The following is a 12868-nucleotide window of genomic DNA, read 5'->3' as shown; positions in this document are numbered from 1 at the left end:
ATGTCCAACTACGCCACCCATGGATTGCGGTCACTGAAAACCGCCGCTGCGGGCAGACCGCTGAGGCTGATGTTGTGTGCGCAACAGGGGGTAGTATAACTCCCCACGGGAGGAGTATAGCCACAGGGCAGTGAGTGCAGATGGTGGGGGTGATGGTGCGCGGGAGCAACAGTAATGACTCAGTCCAGTGATGCAGTCCAGGGTCTTTACTAAGTTTTACACTCCAAGCCACTTCTGCAGGTAATGGCTGCCCACGTCGTACTGTGCTCACCAGGTGAGGGGCTCGGCCAACTCCCAGGTACCTTTTGGAATGCTTTTCAGGACCCCCCCCTTCATGTGTCCTTTCTCTGGCCCGTTGTACCCCACAATTGACCTCGTTTCTGTCCAGCTGCCTCGGGCCATGGCGGGCAAACATGTGTTCAGTTTCCCTGGGCCCTATATGGTGCCTTCCTAACGGGTGTAGTGAGGGGCCGTAACACGTGCAATGCCACAGCCTCCGGTTACTAGCTGAGGGTAGTTGGATCCCTCATCTAGTGGAGGAGAGCGTTTCCCTTTCTTGGCCTGACCCCCCCCCCCCCCCCCCCCACCTATTCTGGTAGCGGCGGGCGTACGGTGGCGACTGGCCGGTCCGCACCCCTGGGGTCCCTTCACTCCACTCCTGGAGCCTCCTCCGTTCCTATCCTCTGACTGAACTCGGCAGCTCTTCTCTTCTCTAGGCTCAGGCCTTGAGACTTGGCCCCTGCTCCCAGTCTTCTCTCTCTTTTCTCTCTTCTCTCCGACTCCAAGATGGTGCCCACCTTATATACTCCCCTTTCCAGTGCACCCTGGATCTACTCTCCCCACCCACACACTACCGGGTTCCCCCTTTCTAGGTGTCCCCCCCCCCCCCCCCCCCCCCCCACACACACACTCCAGCCAGGGACAGGGGCAGATGTGCTCACTCTTGGAAGCATTGTCGCCCTGCCCCCCCCCCCCCCTGGAAATGTGGTGTAGTGCATGTGGGCATCAGGGTCCTGATCCACACTCCATCCTTACCTTGAAGTGTGATATCACACCTCTGGGTGAGATGCAATACCTCTGTAGTGACCAAACCCTCGGGGCGCTACAGATGTTATCTGTATTAGGGGTCTTGGTTTGACTAGATCCTGTTTGGGAACTAGATACATTTTCTCTGTATGCTCCATTATTTGCCTGTGAGCAGACTTGTTGTTTTGAGTATTGCAAAACCTAAAAGAGGCCCTATAAACCCACCAGTCTGCTTTAGTAGGCGTTTCTTTTTTCTTTATGAGCTGCAATCTATCACTCAGGGTTCTTATAGCTTTATGCCACTTCTTTAGTAGGTTTTTTTCTTTTGTTTTTTTGTCTCGCTCTTTCAGGGGTATTCGGCCTTTCAAAATGTTTAAAGCAATTTCGCCTATGGCTGTAATTAAATCTCTGCTTGCATTGCGCAAAATAGATTTTCTGACAGCGGGTGTTGCCTTCACCAGCATTTTTAAGCGAGCCCAGTTACGACTGAGTCTCTCAGACATCTTTACAACACTATGTCCGCAGTGTAGAATGCCTGATTCCATGTAAAACTCCCTTTAGAACTATTTTTCTTTTGAACATAGACAGCGGGCAATGCTGGTGGAAACATCCCCGTCCTTAAGCGAAGATCCTCAGGGGTATTAGCTCTCAAGTCTAACAGCAAATACCCATAAGGTTCCCTCGCTGCATCCTCAAAAGCTTCTAAGAAAAAACGTGTTTTTTCGAGGTACATCTGGCGGGCTAGAGTTAAAATTTGTAATTTATCTCATGGATTTTTAAAAAGCACCATGTACTTTGTGTTTAAAGTTATTGTGCGGCTTTTCTTACCCTGACAATGTTTTGTACCAGGTAGAAAATGCTGAGATTTCTGTGGTGTACATACTTGGTAAATGCTTTCTCTAATTCGCATTTCTCACTAGCAGTCTCCATGAGATCATCAACAATAGTCAAATTTACCTTGTCAGGTGGGAATAAACCATCATCTACGAATGTATGTGGCAGACCCTCTCCCTGATGTGGGGAAAAGAGCGAGATTTCATCATATAGTTTTTGCCAGCATGAATAAAACCAAACAATTTTATTGGGTTTGTGAGAAAAATTAGTTTCAATATTATGTAACAGCTGTTTTACAAAATGGCTCTTTCCAGAATTAGACGGGCCGGCTAGAATACAGGAGAATGGGTGTTGTAGCTGCGGATCCATCACAATCCCCAACTAATAGCCAAATGGCAGGGTGGTGAAATCGTCTAATAGGCGCCGCTTTGTATAAACTCACTTTTGTGTTTTGCGCAATGGTCTTGTTTCAATGTCCCAATACTTTTTATTTCTCACAATGCTGGGCTGTTGTACGACAATACGCTTCTGTTAGAATTACGTGGGTAGTCCAGAACTAAATCTTTCAGACTGCTAAAATTAATTGAGTGTTACTGACATTTAGTGATATGCCCTTAACTTTTAAGACCGTTTTACCAGTGAGTTTGTATCTGTAAGTTTTTGAGACCCGCAGATACAAATTCTGTGATGTGACTGTCATCGGGTAGCTCACTGGTCAGTTCCCCCAGGTAGTCGCCTAAAGTCGGCTGCCGCTCACCTTCACTCTGCACAAAAATAACTGAATCTGTGTCGTGATAAGGACACCTCTCCTGCAGCCTGTCCAGCAGGGAATAGAGCTCTAGCCGGAGCGTACACGGTTGTAAAACACGCTATAAAAAAATGTTTTTGTTGTCGGTGTGATGGCCTTTTGCATATTTCCAGTTAATGGTCGCAGTTTCATCATCAATGAAATGTAACATTGAAATGTCATAGTAAGGTAGAAACACATGCTGAGAACTCATCGGGGTCACTAACAATACTGGTACATGGTAAATTAGATCTCTGTGCAAACTTTCCCCATAAAGAATTTAAGAAAGTTTGGAGATCTGTCTTAGCAGGATTCACGCCTATCTTTTCAGGCTGTAATTGTACACCTTCTTTTTCAAGCAAGGAGTCAATGTACTGTTTTTTTTCTTGACATCGACAGTGCACCAGCAGGGATAACCCGAAGCCTCCTTATTATCCAGAAGATGTAATTTAATGTAGGGGGCAAACAGATCATCAGTGGTGTTAAGAAAATGCCGTATTTCATAGATGTGTGCGATCCTATACCCTTTTTCTACGGCCAGCTCAAGCTCTATAGTGCACCATGTACCTGTCAGGGAACGCTCTTCATCACTATGTGCACAGACATCCGTCTGTGAATTTACAGTGCATGTGTAGCAAAGGGGAAACACTAACTTTCCAGTTCTCCCTGTAAAACTCAACAGAGAATAAATCTCTTGGAGGGTAGACCTTTGACTTTAGCAATAGCAAAGTATTTTTTAATGAAACCAAAATCATCATAGATGATATCTGGGTGGCCTACAGGGTATGTTTTAGTTTTGTTTGCAAAGGGATAAAGACTGCTGAAATCATAGTAATGTAAAGTCTCCCCATCTCACTGACTGATAGTGTTTAATGGCATTAGTTCGCCCGCCATAAAGAGCATAGTGTGGGTCTAAAGATACGGGGAATTCCATTTGGAGAAGAAATGTTTGAAGGTTAGAATCTTTTTCAACCGTTTAACTCCAGTCGTGTTCCCACATCACTCTTACGCTGTATCCGCAGCACTGCAAGTAACGTTTTTTAAGCTAAAGAGGCATAATATAACTGGCCATAGGATGTATTTGTGACCTTATTTGTGTAATTTTCATTGTGAAATATAGGACAGCCGTGATAAAAAAACAACCCTTAAATTCAAATGCTATGTGCTGTCTGTTAAGATAGGCGTAACCATCTAAAAAATATCTCCCGACTTGTTTTTTGCCGACCCTCACAGCATGCTGAATGGTAATGTTCTCTGTGTATGCTACATGCATAAGCCACTGTATAGCGGGTGATGAGTAGCGCTTTATTGTCTTGTGATAATTATCACTGGGTAAAATGGCAATGGTGTTTTTTGGTAGAAATTTTAAATCTATACATTGCCATACATACAGAGGCCAGGGTTAGGAGTTGAAAAGGATCAACACATCGGGACACTACAATTTTTTTTCTTTTGCAGCTTACAGTATGTTAACATTTTTCCTCGTCATTTCCATAATACGCTCTGTAAAGTAAACACTAGCGTCTCAAAATATCAACATCTTGCTGACAATAAGATTTTAGCTTGGCCTTAGTCAAAAGTTGAATCTGTCTGGCTGTCATACCACTCCATGAACTCGCATTTCTCACTAGCTGACATGTATTCCACAGCGTAATATTTTACAGCAGATAGTGGTCCAACATAGTTTTGATTTTCTTCGGTGTTAAAAAGTGTGGGAAGTGACCCTTTGAGCCTGAGAAACCCATAGCTTGTGGTAGTTTACTAAGCTTCATGGGAATGAAACTTAGCGAGTCTATGAACCTCATTTCCAAATCAGGCAGCGTCACACACAAGAGATGACCACCTTGGGTTATCAGCTGCACTTTTTTAGTTTTTCAGAAATCGGCTCCTTAACGATAAAGTAAGCGTCGTATCGGCCGGCGTTGTGGGCTATAAACGTATAGTGTGAAAATTTACCGCTGGCAAAGAACTGAACAAAGTCATGAGTGCAAGTTTTACCTTCAAACTCTCAGGAAAGGCTACCACACAGCGTTGTAGCATAAATGTAATTCGGGATGTGCGTGCCTGTCTACTGCATGCATTCAAAGTCGTAAAAGATATAAAGATCTGACTCTTCCTTTGGTACATACCTCTGTTTAGTCGAATGTGACAAACAGTGCAGCGCAGACCATTACATTTATGTTCAGTCTCACTATTTCAGGCTACAAAACGGTGACATTCATAACAGAATGTTTTAAGCCTACAGAATGTTGAATTTTCTGTGGCAAATTGTGTGTGATAATCGAAGCACTCGCTCGAGCGACAATACACCCGACAGGTAGGACATCTGGGTTGATGCGCGCCGGTGCTTTCCACACAACTCTCTTTGACAAACTCTACAAAAATACTGGCAAGAATGGTTGTACATGTGATGAAACACTGAATTGCAGCGCTCACAAAAGTGAAACTCTCCGATAAAACCCTTCATATTTTTGATACCATAGTAGTGGTCATCATGATGCAATAGGAAAATGGTTTTACCACTAGCTGTGTTGGTTGTTTGAAAGGAACGCCAATCACCATGACTGTAGTACAGCACTTTAATGTTGACATCCAGATGCTTCTCAAAAGCTGCAATATCGCTGAAGCTTACTAGCTGGCTATCAGGTATGCACAAGTCTGTGTGTAGGCTGTTGGCGCAGCTCGGTAAAACTGCATCACCAACATCCGTGTCTGCCAACAAGGTGCACACACTAGCAGCAAAACACAGATTTGTGCTGTAATTGTTAGTCGTACAGCCACTGTCTCTTTTGTTTGATGATTTGACTGCTCACTATAGATTCAAGTCATCTTTTTACACCACCTCGCCTGTTTTTAACGATTGTAATGACTAATTTCAGGGAATTGGATGCTAAACATTCAGCATTACTTTGCAGTGTGCGAGCAACAGCGTTTAAAAATGATTCCCAACTAAAATCCTCCCGACTTTGTTTGGCAGCAAAAATGGGATCTAAGGTGTCACCCCCTTCAAGTCTCAACTGTACAAAATCACCAGGATCGATGTCTTGGATGATTCTGTCCAGTAATGACTGGATGGTGGCATGCACAGCATTCATGGCATCTACAAATGAATGTATTCGGTCTAAATTTTCAAATCTGAAATGATCAGTATACTTGTGCGCATTGAAACTGCGGAGGTGTCTTTGATGGTGGTGAAAATGCTGTAAAAATACTGAATGATCTGTCCCTGGTACATTATCATCACCCACAGTACCTGCAGCAGCATCATCAGCAACATAATCCTCTACATTTTCGGCATGGGCTCCATTGGGAGAGTTCTGTGAATTTTGAAACGCGCAACTGCTAACATTTGCCGGGGCATCTTGACTGTGAATATGTTGGTGGGGTTGTTGTATCAGCATCTGTGGCTCCTGATTAGTTATTGTGACACGAGAGGCCTCTCGTCGCCTTCTAGCCGCTAGTGACTGCTTAGCGCTCATCAATAGTTTTAGAGCTCTTTTTATGACTCTGGGTCTGTTATACAGGTGTATTTGGGCTTTTAGCCATTTTCTGCAGGCCACAACCAATCTCTCAGTCACAAGTTATTTGAATCCACAGATGTTGATGCTGTATCTGTATACAATCGTCAATGTGTGCAGCTCATCAATATTACTACGTGTTGGAAGTGCTGAAAATAATCTTTCATAAGTATCACAGAAAAAATGTATCTGGTTGCGCAAGTTTCTGTACTCTATGTAGCTCCAACCCACCCAATATGGGTAGGGTATGGTGCAGTGTTGTGTGTTTTCTGCCTGTTACTTGTAGTAGGAGCTGAATGTGCTTGTCTCTTTGGAGCTTCTTACAGCAGTAAAATCGTTAGATGTGTGAGTGAGACCTGTATTTGGGATAAGGTGCTTACCATCAGCGAGCTGTTTAATTTCTCTGTCAAGAGCTTCACGACTGTCGGTTCATTCGTGGAAATGATCTGGGGTGTTGTGGTTGGTAAAGGTGCTGAATCACAGATTAGAGATAAAGGTAGTCTTCTCACAGCCCCATTAGTTGGCTGTAGCGGAATCTGCGCCGTTGTGGTGTTCTGAGGCTCCAATGATGGCTGTAGAGCAGATGTAGTTGCTTCATTTTGGTCATAGTGTGTAGCTAAAAGAAAAGTATTATACATATGTCAGTTACATGTGCAATATTTATTCATATTGAGTTAGATATTTAACAGAAATATTTAGGTAGCTACTTACAAGTATGAGAGGTTGTTTTGGCGGCTGGTTGCGCTATATTAGCTGGTGTTTCACAGGCTGTCATGTTGTGGCTGCTAGAGTCCCTCTGGTCTGCACTTGGTGCTATAGGTCTATTCTCTTTTGAAAAGCTGATTTTTCCCAGGCTTCAATTTAAGGCCTGTGAATAAAATATAACCATTAGCCTGTTGAAATGCTTTTTTTTCGAGCCCGTGCCCCACATGTTTTTTTTTTTTCATATTAGTCTTACCTTTACTATTTATGCCCAGCACGCGTAGTGATTTTCCCGGTTTTTTAGCTGCTTTAGAATCGCAGTTGGTTCCAGCCACATACCCCGCATGAAGCAATTTGCCTCCGGTATAAAAAATTGTATTTAGTTTCATGTGTAAATACATATGAACGACAGTTGTTTTTCAAAGACTTGACCTTTTTTCTTTTCCCATTCATCAGGTGGTGTGGTGTTCTCGACTTTTTAGGTGGATTAGAAGCCAGCATGTTTTCCTGCACCTGTATACATATTAGAATTTACATTCATGTATAAATACATAGGATAAAACATGGTGCAAATAGATAGGTGTGTGTGTATTATGCATATGCAACTTACCATTGATCGGTTGTTGTAAATTAGTTTCGCTTGTCTCTCCTGCAGTGCTGGTACAGGCCATAGTTTCTGCAGCTACGACACCAGTAATGCCAATATTCATATCTGCTAGAAAATAATCGTCAAACTCGCAATCCATATACGCCGCTTTAACAAGAGAGAATGAAATATAAAAATAATATATAAAACATCTACATATAATTTAAATAAGATAATAACAATTCTAGCTATATTCGATGTAATGCATATCAACGTATGGATCCACAAAATTTTGCCTCTCCATCTAAAATAAAATGTGTGAATTTTCTGCACCATCTGTACTAAATCTATACCACAGAAAAATACAGTTTATATAGCGGATATAAATATAATACATTTTAGCATAATCTATAGTGATTTGAATGATGACTGCCTGCATTCAAGTACAATACTGAAACTAGCAATTTTTCTACATTTTATAGAATTAATATATCTATAAAAAAAACTAGATTATGTTACACATCAAGTAAATTAACAGCAACTGCATAAATACTACTATATTAAGCTAGACAAACTACAAAACTAATACAGGTTAAAATCTTTATACATGATTAAACACAGCATGCACTGAATAATCTATTTAGTGATCATTAACATCTAGTAACTATTAAATTATATCAACTGTAGCATTTTGAATATATGGCTAAATTATTAAAACAAATAAAGCCTTTAACTATGCATGGTTAAACATTAAACAACTGGGTATAATAAGACAAAATAACTAGCATAATGGACTGCTTATACTTACTTTTAGAGTCGATCTGAGCTGTGAGAATTGCTGGGGGTCAAGGCTTTCTGTCTCTTAGCTGGGTGTCCTACTGCCAGGCTGGAAGAATACATGAATATAAAGGACTCTACCAGACAAGCACACCTTCTGTTAACACCCACAAACACAGCCCAGTTACTCCTCTCCACAATGATTGATTGTATTGCCTCAATCATGATATAGTTGGATTAAAACCAGTGTAACATTTTATACAGCTGTATTTCAGATAGAGGGAAGTGCGTGTTGATCAGCTCCACTCACTCATTTATTCAATTAGGACGACTAAACGCAATGAAAAAATATTACAGAAACAATATTTCTCACCGAAAGCAGCTGCCTCATTGGGCGGTATTGAAAATTTATATAGAGAAACTAGAAAGCACGGTCTTAAAAAGCCTGAAGTGATTGGCTGAATAAACAAGATTCGTACACGCTACACAAGCCTGCTAGAAAATGTTTTTTGACAAATAAAATTTTTGTCTCAGACATTGATTTGCAATGGCAGGCAGATTTGGTTAGCTTGATTGAAATTTCACATGAAAATGATGATATCAAATACATCCTGACGGTAATTGATGTGCTGTCAAAATTTGCATGGTGCGTGGCCTTGCCAAACAAGACCGGATCATCTGTCGCTCGTGCATTCAAATTAATATTTGGAAATTATCAGTGTATACCGCAGAAATTAGACGGATGAGGGCAAAGAATTTATGAATAGCACTGTGAAGGGTGTTTGTAAAATACATTTTTTTTTTTTTTTTACGCACAATACAGTAAAAGCCTCCATTATTGAACGATTTAACCGCACACTGAAAACCCGGATGTGGCGCTATCTTGCGAAGCATAATACCTTTAGGTATATTGATATTTTAGCTGATCTGGTACATAGCTACAATCATACTTGTCACACTACAATTCGTTGCAGGCCGGTTGATGTGACAAAACATAACTCGCTACAAATCTGGCAAAATATTTACAGTTCTAGTATCCCTGTTAAACCCATTACGCCCTCTTTAAAAATCGGCAATCATGTGAGTGTCGCAATTTAAAGGAACTTTTGCTAAGGGATATGAACAAACGTACACTGAGATATTTATCATTAGCGCTGTCAACACAAAATTTACAAAACCTCTCTCTATAAAATTGCTGATTTGAGTGGCGAAGCTGTAGAGGGTTCATTTTATAAGGAGGAGCTGCAAAAAATACCTATGGATGAGAATCGTGTCTACCTAGTAGAAAAAATAATCAGAACTAAATGTGTCAGAAGTAAGACACTTTGCTTTGTCAAATGGCTCAGGTACCCATCAAAATTCAACAGTTGGCTTGACGCATCTCAGCTAACAGATATATAGCCATGGAAGGTGGATCATTTTATATAACATTGCCGAGCAACGCCTCTTCTAAAATCTATCCCTAAAACACAATTTCCACTTTTACCACCAAATTATCAAAACCTGTTCACCTCTCCGGACCCTTCGAGGTGGCACTCACTGAAATCCAGTATCCGCATACATGGTACACATTTGAACAGAATGACCAGAATTTCTATATAGGAAAGAGTGGAGATGTGCTAAAGGAATATTACATAAAGTCGGGGTTTTATTCAACAATAGCAGAACTTATAAGGGCGATTAATGAGAGAATTAATATTCTGAAGATTTCTGGTGATGGTTTTAAGCTGCGTTATGATGATGTGAAGAGAAGTGTTACCCTAACTGATTCGCCAACAATACATTTTGCACCAGGTCCGAAACTGGCACACATTTTGGGCCTCCCCACTTATATTGAGGCCTCTGTAGAGAACAGCCTGCTTGAGCAGAGGAAGGCTTATGCAGATATAAAAGATGGATTTTATACATTATTTGTGTACACAGATATAATACAGCATCAACTTGTGGGGGACCGTTATGTCCAACTTTTGAGAACTGCTCAGGTAACCGGCAAGAGCGGTGAAATTATCACCCTTCAGTAAGCAAGACCAATTACGTGCCCTTTTGCAAGCACCATTTTGATTCTGTGACAATCTCTATCTTATCAGACCAAGGTTCCCCAGTTAAATTCAAGTACGGAAAAAGTATTGTGATTACATTTTAGACCGAGCCAGTATTGACACTATAAATTGGTGTCTCAAAGGGTGTACGGAGTTCCCACCATTTATGCCCGCTACTATATTGCGCATATATAGATGTATGAATAGGATAAATACACCACTGCAGGAGGGGTCTGGTATAGTTTGTTGCTAAAAAAACCCAAAAAAGAAATGCACGAACCATCCAGTGCCACCAATGCTCATGAATAAAAATACAACCAAGAGACGAGCCCATCAAAAAAGAGTAAGATGCTCTGTGGACGACATCTTCTAACCGATTATCATGGCCTTCCTGCATGATGCTTCTGTAGAGTGTGCAAAATCTGTGATGGGGGGGAATGTCAAAAATATCCAGTTCAAACAAGTATAGAGAAGTCTCTTTGTAGAAGTACAACCTATTGCAGCTTTGCCAGACAATGCTCCCCTGGAATTTTACATATCGGGGAGTGGAGATTATTATTTTGACCTGAATAACACGCTGCTGTACATAAATTGTCGCATTGTCAAACAGGATAATACACCTATTAGTGATGGAGCACGTGTGGCGCTTAAACTACCCTCTAGCCACTCTTTTTAATCAGGTCGATATTACTCTGGGAGATCGCCTTATCTCACAATCGGACAATCTCTTCAGCTATAGAGCGTACATAGAGGCCCTTTTAAATTACAGTTCGCAGATGCTGTCAACAGTTTACTGCAGGATTGTTCTATAAAGACACTGCAGGCCATCATAATGATTGCAGCTTGGATGGCGCAAATGTCGGGTTTATCAAAAGATCCCTGGCAACTTCCCACTCCAAGCCTGTTCATCTCTTGGGCCCCATTTTTGGAGATATATTTAATCAACCAAAGCTAATAGTGAACGGTCTTGACCTTAAGGTCAAGTTAACAAGAAATAAGGATACTTCTGTTTGATGTCATCAGAAGTCGATCCTCTGAAAGTACAAATCTTACAAGCGTCTCTCCATGTAAAGAGAGTGCAGGTCTCTCCAGCAGTCTGGATAGGTCAGTCAGGCCCTCTTATCTGCAACAGCCAAGCATGTGTCACCCTGGCATTGATGCCACAAATATAATAAAGCTGTGTCTGAGAGCAAGGGGGAGGTTCTCTGGTCAGGGGAACATTAGCATGCAATAGCTCCTGTATCAGGCCAGTAGGGGGAGCAGGCTGCCCCTATAAAAGCTGGAACTGGGGGCAGGGTTAGGGAGAACTGGACGACCTGTCTCTGGACTGAGAGGTGTCCCAGAGCAGAGAGGGACAGTTGTATTGCACCCCCAAGAGGGCGTGTGACAGTAGGAGAGCCACAAGCCAGGGACAAGAGGTGAAGTACGCCTGTCCTGGCAGACAAAGAGACTACTCTACCAGACTTTGGTGTCTGAGGCTGTGAGGATTCCACGTCCTGCAGCAGATAACCAGTCCGCAGGGGACTGTATGATCCTTGGCCTGAGAAGCCCGGAGGCTCTGCCACAACAGAAGGGACCAGCAAAGCCATACCAGGCCGGGAGTAGAAAGGGACCCACGTTGCAGGCCATACAGGCGAGATTACACGGTGCGCTCGGACCGTTGGCTGTTACCCTACCAGGAGGAGATGGCCAGAAGGAGCACGGTAGGCCTACACCCTCACCCTGACCAGGGCCAATTTCCCAATTGCTCTGACATCCAGGTACCCTCCTAGCCGGGACTGTTTGTGGGTCAGTTCACCTGTTCTAGTAAAGACCCTGGACTGCAACCTGTTGTCTGCGTGCGCCTTGCTCCTCCAGCACTAACGGTACTGGGATGCCCTACACCATCACCCCCTATCTTCCATTATACTGCCCTGGGGCCGCACTCTTCCCGTGGGGAGTCACACTATCCCAGCTGCATACATCATCAGCCCCAGCAGTCTGCCTTGCAGTGGTGGTTCCTAATAACCGCAATCCACGGGTGGTGTAGTCTGACATATCAACAGCGCGTCGCAGACTACCAATGGTCTGACCACCCTGAGCCATGGAACCAGGTTGCCACTACTACCCCCATCGTTCCCCGATTGCCCGGCTCAGAGTGCCCCACGGCCCAGGGGGCGAGTCATATGCCATTGACCGAACCTGCATGAAGGAGTACAGCATCGCTGCTGGTACACAGATCACTAACCACGAGAACCTCTTCCTAGGACAGATCCCTAAGGCTGTTATATTGTGCTTTGTAGATAATGAAGCATTAAGCGGCTCTTAGGCTAAAAACCCACTTTGTTTCAGCCACTACAATGTGAACCATGTGGCACTATACCTGGACGGCAGGCCGATCCCTGCAAGACCCTTCAACCTAATTTAAATATTGATTTAGCCATCAGAGTATATGGCGCTCGCCCATATATCTGGGAAGCAAAAGGCTGATTGTGCCATGGCAATAGATCGTGAAGAATTTCTGGACAGTTTCACTTTGCGTTTGATTTATCGCCTGATCAAGAACCAGGAGGGCATTTCTCGCTTATTGAAACAGTTAACCTACGTGCTGACGTTCGGT

At 42.8% G+C, this 12868-nt stretch overlaps 1 long non-coding RNA gene across 1 annotated transcript; it reads right to left on the bottom strand.

Moving 5' to 3' along the window:
• Positions 1-6555: 6555 nt before the first annotated feature.
• On the bottom strand, positions 6556-7368 carry LOC141160852 (uncharacterized). The gene is made up of 3 exons (XR_012250547.1): positions 7124-7368; positions 6877-7033; positions 6556-6781 (listed from the first exon to the last, which is right to left on the bottom strand). It is a non-coding gene; the product is annotated as an uncharacterized lncRNA (long non-coding RNA).
• Positions 7369-12868: the final 5500 nt, after the last annotated feature.

The sequence above is a fragment of the Phyllobates terribilis genome, unplaced genomic scaffold (assembly GCF_046119375.1).
Source record: "Phyllobates terribilis strain yellow unplaced genomic scaffold, ASM4611937v1 Scaffold_9__5_contigs__length_417890890, whole genome shotgun sequence".
Taxonomy (NCBI): domain Eukaryota; kingdom Metazoa; phylum Chordata; class Amphibia; order Anura; family Dendrobatidae; genus Phyllobates; species Phyllobates terribilis.
This window is presented reverse-complemented; position numbering and strand designations above follow the sequence as displayed.